A 7,827-nucleotide genomic window follows, 5' to 3' on the forward strand; every position below is an offset into this window, starting at 1 on the left:
GTTGAAGACAGTATTGATTATTGGTGATTATTAAGGATCATGGGAAATGGATAAAATCCATATAAAGAAATCCTCTCGAGTTATTTATTATTATTATTATTATTATTATTATTATTATTATTAACAATAGCTTTGATCATATATCAACAATAGCCCATTGTTCCTGTTGCAGTGAAGTCTCTCTGAAGCATCCTCGTTGAACTGAGCTGATGAGGGGCCGCGTATCGATCAGTATCGATGAGTATTGATGAGATTGATGTGTGTCTCGTGCGGGAGTTGTTTGGCGCATGCAACAGTTCTGTGCACTCTTAGCTCTTTTGGCGCCCCCACGGGGTCTTCAGGGGAACTGACACGTGTGTGAGACACAGAGAACGTGTGTGTGTGTGTGTGTGTGTGTGTGTGTGTGTGTGTGTAAGAAGGGTAAGGAGAGAAGCTGCTGGTGCTTCTCAGGACAGCGCTGGTCCAAAGCTCCAGGTCCCTGACCTCGAGGTGGCTGAGTGAGTCTGGGTTTGTTTGCACTGTGAGAAGCAGAGAATAAAACCGACTTCTAAGACTGAGAGAAACTGTGGGACGTGGAAAAAGTATCAGCGCAGACGTCTGCAGCACACTCCCAGTAGGAAAAGAAGCACAGAGCTGTGACCGTGGATTTTGTTGAAGCAGAAAGCTCTTAACTCTTATGCTCATGGGTCCAATCTTGTATCTGTATGAAGCATGGAAAAATACTACCTCTGTATCAAAGCAAGTGAGGACAACATAGCACTGGACAGGAACTTCCTAACAGTCTTTACAAGTCACAGAAAAGCCCCCAGCCCACACAAGTGTAATGGAAGGGAAAAACAAACAGGGAATAATGGATCAGCAAACAACAACGAATCTACCGTCTGTAAAAGAGCACAGCAAAACTAACACCATTGTTTTATCCGTTGCTATGGGTGTTGCATCACGTTACAATGCATTCTGGGCAAGTTCTGCTTCTGAAGCGGACATCAGTGTTGACTCCTTTCCTCGCTGCTCCGAGGGATCATCTAACACACTTCAGTTCAGTTCAGTTCATACAGAAATGGAGCGGTCCTTCAGATGGCATCTGGGATTACCCCAAAGGGAAGTGGGTGAGGGGAAGTTGATGAGGTGAAGTGGGTGAGGGGAAGTGGGCAAGCATAAGTGGTGAGGATAAGTGGGTGAGGGTATATGAGCAATGGGACCTGGGCGAGGGTAATTGAGCAAGGGGAATTGAGTGAGGATATATGGGTGAGGGTAATTGAGTGAGTGGAAGTGGTTGAGGGTGTGTGGGTGAGGGTATATGGGCGAGGGGAAGTGGGTGAGGGTAATTGAGTGAGGGTGTGTGGTTGAGGGGAAGTGGATGAGAGTATTTGAGTGAGGGGAAGTGGGTGAGGGTAACTGAGCGAGAGGAAGTGAGTGAGGGTAATTGAGTGAGGGGAAGTGGGTGAGGGTAATTGAGTGAGGGAAAGTGAGTGAGACTATATGGGTGAGGGGAAGTAGGTGAGGGTACTTGAGTGAGGGGAAGTAGGTGAGGATATATGGGTGAGGGTACTTGAGTGAGGGTATATGGGTGAAGATAATAGATTAAGTGTAAGTGGTTGAGGGGAAGTGAATGAGGGTATATGGGTGAATGTAATTGAGTGAGGGGAAGTGGGTGATGGTAACTGAGTGAGGGGGAGTGCGTGAGGGTGTGTGATTGAGGGGAAGAGGGTGAGGGTAACTGAGTGAGGTTAAATGGGTGAGGGGAAGTGGGTGAGGGTATGTGGTTGAGGGGAAGTGGGTGAAGATAATAGGTTAAGTGTAAGTGGTTGAGGGGAAGTGGGTGGGAATTGATCAAGCGTAAGTGAGTGAGGGTTATTGAGTTAGGGTAGATAGGTGAGGGGAAGTGTGTGAGGGTAATTGAGTTAGGGTAGATAGGTGAGGGAAAGTGGGTGAGGGTAACTGAGTGAGGGTAGATAGGTGAGGGTAAAACTGGAACTGAAGCGCAGGGCAGATATAACCTAAACCTGCCCTAAACCTAACCCCAGCTTTAACCCAGTAACACGCTGGTGTGCCAATGTGTGTATTACACGCTTCAGGAGCAACCCTCAGAACAACAGCCCCATGTGGCAGCACTTAGCATTAACCCTTAACCTGTGTGTGTACGGCATGATTTCATTACATTTTCACTCCTTTTGTTTTTCCAGTTCAATAAAACATTAAACAGCCTCAATGGAGATATGAGGTTGGTGTCAGCGATGATGTACACACACACACACACATACATACTCACCATCACCTACCCACATGCATACTTTGTTGCTGCTTAGCGCCTAGCCGTGTTGTTAATTGTTTATCAAGCTGGTGTTCGTTTTAATCAGGTGTGTCAGCCCCAAAATCGGCAGCTCAGACGAGCACAGGGGAACTGTACGGATATTTAATAGCCTGAGAGCAACTCACATTGACTTCACACACACACACACACACACTTCCTCCAGGAGCAGCTGCACAAAACACTTATTTACTCTCTGTTCATCACTCATTAGACTGATACAGTGCTTACGGAGCACAGCGCACACAGTCAAACACATCCACTTCAACTCTCTCAGCCTGCTGCCAGGAGCCGTCGTTTACATTGCTCTTCAGAAACAAAATGCTCTCCACATGCCTCTCAAGGGTTAACTCATTTCCAGTGGAAGGGCACACATCTGGACACCTGCTCATACAGGGACTTGGTTCCCATGCTGCTGTAATAAAGTAGACACTCATCATCCATATGATACTGGATGGAGGTCTATCACTGTTCGGTTCCGTTGCTGGAGGCGGAGCCGTGTTTATACCCGTCTAGCCAACACTTGGCATTGAGCATGGTGACCTTAAGCTCATATGCAGCTGTTACAGAGTGGCTTTTGTTTCATTTCATGAACCTCTATGGTTAAAACACTATTATTAGACATTATTCATGTGTATTAATGTATAATTACAAAGTAATAACAAGGAATATGTTGTAATTACTTTGTTTTGTAATAAATAAGTACGACGTAGATGAAATACACACACTTAACGCTGACTAGACTGGAACCAGACAGTGATGAGGTCTAATACGAGTGGTCTAAGCTGCTGAGTGACAGAGGTGCTGTCCGTCAGCTCGGGGTTGCGGCCGCGTGCAGGCGTGATTCATTAGGAGGAAATGGCAGGCGAGTTTCTGAGACGACCCTCCGCTCGTGCGCGGCCGTCCGGGCGATACCATCGGCAGGAAATGGAGGAGGGAGCCGTGCCGCATCCGGCCGAGTCACGAGAGGTGACACCATGCCATGGCTTAGCACTAGTTGTCATGACGATGCCGATGTCAGCCCCACTGACGGTCACTAGCCGTGACAGCGAGGACCCGGCTTCTTTTTCAATTTCCAGCTTGGAGCCGCGAGGTGCTAGACGCAGCATCTTCTCAAGCAACTCTCTCTCTCTCCCCCTCTCTCTCTCTCTCTCTCTCTCTCTCTCTCTCTCTCTCTCTCTCACACACACACACTCTGTGTGTGTGTGTGATGGGCTGCTCTACAGCTCTCTCACAGAAGTGTAGCAAATGTGTCAGTGGCTACTGTTTGTTTGGTTGTTTTGTTTTCTCCCCAGTAGAAATAGTTTGTGGGAGAGAAATGACATGCCCCCCCCCCCCCCACACACACACACACACCCTACCCCAACCACACACACACACACACACACACACACACACACACCAGGGATGTTGATGGCATTTTAAAAACAACACCATTTGTTTCTATTCTTAAAACATTTTGTAAAAATGTGAATTGACTTTTAAAAATGTTTCAAAAATTATAAAATAAAAGTCTCTACATTCACTCAAGGAAAAGAATGCTATTTATTGCCCCCTGTAAAGCCCCTCACCCCTGTGTGAGGGCACATGGAAAATGGGGGCGGGGCGAGTGAAGGAACATCACTTTGTCCTCCCTCATCATCCATGGCTGAAGTGCACTTGAGCGAGGCAAGTAACACCCAACTGCGTCCAGGACAGTGTGTGTGTGTGTGTGTGTGTGTGTGTGAGTGTGTACAGTTCTGACATAAGGTTTTGCTCGAACTGTAAACACTACTCAGAATTTACCCCGTTGTTTTCCTTCATGGAAATCAATGGTGCATTTTATTATAATAATTCAGCGCTTCAATCCCCATCAAAATGGTGGAGGGTCCAGACTATCTCCAAAACACAGGGCACAACAGAGGAGCACTCCCCAGACAGAGCGGCAGTCCATCACAGAGCGCCAGTCCATCACAGAGCGCCAGTCCGTCACAGAGCGCCAGTCCATCAGGAAGTGTGATGAAATGTATCAGCTTCCATTGTTTGTTTAGACACATCAGGGAAGTAGTCCCAGCGCGAAATGAAAGGGGAGCAGCTTTAGACGGAGGAGACGTCTTGTGTCTTGACCGGTCGATACGGTTTGAGCCGAGGGGAGAATGGTGTAAATTTGATTTTGGGCCAAACTGTTCCTCTAACGATCCGTCTGGACGCTTATCTCAAAGTGCTTCTGGCCTGCCACTAGCCTCATGCTGATTAGATACATTTGTATCCTAATGGTGGTCTGCCAAGGCCTTCATTGATTGTCTTGTGGTCAGTGGAGCGCGAGTGCTGGCACTACTTGATGCACTTAATTATGTGTTTACGTTGCAAATTGAGGGGTGTTTACTCATACGACGGTCATCTCCGAGCAGGGGCTGGGATCACATGACCATGTTGCTGACCCCTCCCCAACCCCCTGGCAACAGGCCTGGGGCAAAGAAAACCCAGCGTGCTGCCCACCTTCTTATGATCCAGGGGTTTCTGAGCTTTCTGTTGGATGGAAAGCAAAGCGCTCGCTTAATGACCTCCACCCTGCTGCGGGAGGTGATCTCACAAGGAGAAGCGAGGGAGAAAGTGGAAGAATGGAAGCCAAACAGCCTGAGAACGAGTAGGTTACCTAACAGGCAGAATCACGAGCAGCGATGGCGCAGACACAATAGAAGTCTTTCAAGACTCACAGCAGAGATCCTTATTAAACGCAGACCCTCCGCCGCCCCCTTAGCAGCAATCAATTTTGTATAATCCATTAGAAGGGCCAGGAATCAAAAGCTACACGGATGGATTTACAGTCTCGGGGTGCTCCGACAGGTCAGTGCAGACGCAGGGAAAAGCAGGGACATAGAACAAGCTTCTCCCACCCACGTACCCCTCTCCCTCCCCTTCCTCTTCCCGTTCCTCGGTCTCGGCTCAGACGGATCTGATCTGCTGGAGCCGCCGCAGCCCGAGCCCACGCCTCCGGAGGAATCGGGACTTCTCCTGCTCCGGCAGCCGCTCTGAAGCGAGGCTCTATCAAAGAGCTGCCAGTGTGTGATCCTCGCTCCTTCGCCGATCTCTCATTAGCCGCAAACAAACAGCTGTCGGGTCGCCTCTCCTGGGCTCTCATTAAACCCTGCCAGTCATCCTCCCGCTGCCGGCCGGCCAATCGGAGCGCAGCTCCCGCCCACGCCGTCGGGTCGAAGGTGAGGCGAGTACGAGACGGCGCTGCCTCCTTTCGTCTGCGCTTCTGAGGGGGTTTCAGAGCGAAGAAACAGCCTTTGAAAGAGTTGCCAGTGGTTCCCCGCACTGTTCCTGGAGCGCTGATGTCTCATGGAGTGGCTCCTGTGTTGTTTACCAAACAGAGGTCCTGGTGGTCCTCGCTCCTGGACCCCTCTGTTCTGGGCCGATGACCAAAAGGAACAGGGTCCAATGAATTCTGCAATTAACAAGAACTGGCTGTGTTATATATCAGAGCGGTTTCTCATTAGTAACTCTGTAGTGTCTCGTTACATTGCTGTAGTGTCTCCAAGGTAACTCTGTAGTACCACCTTAATATCACTGTTGCTTCCTTAAAATAGTTTTAGTGCATAATTAAAATCTCTATAGTCTCCTTAATATCTTTTTAACCTCATTAATGCCTCTGTTGTCTCCTTAATATATCTGTAGTGTCTCATTCATATTTTGGTTGTCTCATTAATATCTCTGTAATGTCTCTTAATATTGTTGTAGTGTCTCCTGAACATCTCTCTGGTCTCTTTAATGTTTCTAGAGTCTCTAATATATCTGTAATGTCCCTTAATATATTTATAGTGTCTCCTGAATATCTCTCTGGTCTCTTTAATGTCTCTGTAGTCTGCTTAATGTATCTGTTGTCTCCTTAATATATATGTAGTGTCTCATTCATATTTCGGTTGTCTCATTAATATCCCTGTAATGTCTCTTAATATTTTTGTAGTGTCTCCTGAATATCTCTCTGGTCTCTTTAATGTCTCTGTAGTCTCCTTAATGTCTATGTTGTCTCTTTAATACATCTGTAGTTTCATTAATGCTTCTGTTGTCGTCTTAATATCTCTATAATGCTCCTTACTAATGTTGTAATGTCTCCTGAATATCTCACTAGTCTCCTTAATGTCTCTAGAGTCTCTGATATCTCTGTAATGTCCCTTAATATATTTGTAGTCTTCTGAATATCTCTCTAGTCTCCTTAATGTCTCTAGAGTTTCTGATATCTCTGTAATGTCCCTTAATATATTTGTAGTCTCCTGAATATCTCTCTAGTCTCCTTAATGTCTCTAGAGTCTCTGATATCTCTGTAATGTCCCTTAATATATTTGTAGTCTCCTGAATATCTCTCTAGTCTCTTTAATGTCTCTGTAGTCTTCTTAATGTCTCTGTTGTCTCTTTAATATACCTGTAGTCCCATTAATGCTTCTGTAGTCTTCTTAATGTCTCCATTGTCTCTTTAATATCTCTGTAATGCTCCTTAATGTCTTTGTAGTGTCTCCTGAATATCTCTCTAGTCTTTTTAATGTCTTTGTAGTCTCCTTAATGTCTCTGTTGTCTCTTTAATATATCTGTAGTCTCATTAATGCGTCTTTAGCCTTCTTCATGTATCTGTTTTCTCCTTAATATCTCTGTAATGCTCCTTAATAATGTTGTAGTGTCTCCTGAATATCTCTCTAGTCTCCTTAATGTCTCTAGTGTCTCTAATATCTCTGTAATGTCCCTTAATATATTTGTAGTGTCTCCTAAAAAGTTCTCTTTTCTCTTTCTCTGGAGTCTTTTGTTTCTCTGGAACACACCACATATATACATTTACATTTCTCTGGAATGTATCTTTTGTCTACTTAAAATTTGTTTAATGTCTTTTAATATTTCTGTGGTCTCCTTACCGTCTCTGTAGTCTCTCCTCAATATCATGGTGGTGTCTCCTTATTTTCACTGTGATGTCTCCAGGATGACACTGAGGTCAGATGGAGAGATTGTTGAGACTGTAGTTTGTGTTCTGAGAAAAAGAGGCCAGGCATCTCTGGTATCTCCTCCTGAGTCAAAGTGGAGATCTCACTGATGTCTCACCCTGGGCTCAGTTCTGTTTTTCTGAGGAAAATGAGGAGATATCTTAGCCATAATTGAGCAACCTTTCAGCAGTGTCCCATTCCTCTGGGAAGAGCTAAGGTATGGAAGGGTCTTGAGCCCCTGTTGACCTGTGTGAGCCCCCACCCCCGGCTCCTGTTGGTGCCCCCTGGCGCTGCGGTGATGGAGACGTAAACGATCCACTCTAATGAAAGGTGAGGCCCTCTTTAAAATCACAAGGCCATTGTTCGGTGATTGTGAAACAGTTGTGAGTCACTCGACCCCCCGCCGTCAATCAGCTCTAATCAGAAATATTCAAACGGGAAGAAAGCCACGGAGCGGAGCGGTGGTCCTCGAGGGCGAGGAGACGGGACGCTGGCGCTCGCTCCCGACACAAAACAAAGCGGCTGATTGGGCCGTGTGTGGTGGGGGTGACGGGGCTGACGTTT

This window comes from Hoplias malabaricus, chromosome 18 (genome assembly GCF_029633855.1).
Source record: "Hoplias malabaricus isolate fHopMal1 chromosome 18, fHopMal1.hap1, whole genome shotgun sequence".
Classification (NCBI taxonomy): Eukaryota; Metazoa; Chordata; class Actinopteri; order Characiformes; family Erythrinidae; genus Hoplias; species Hoplias malabaricus.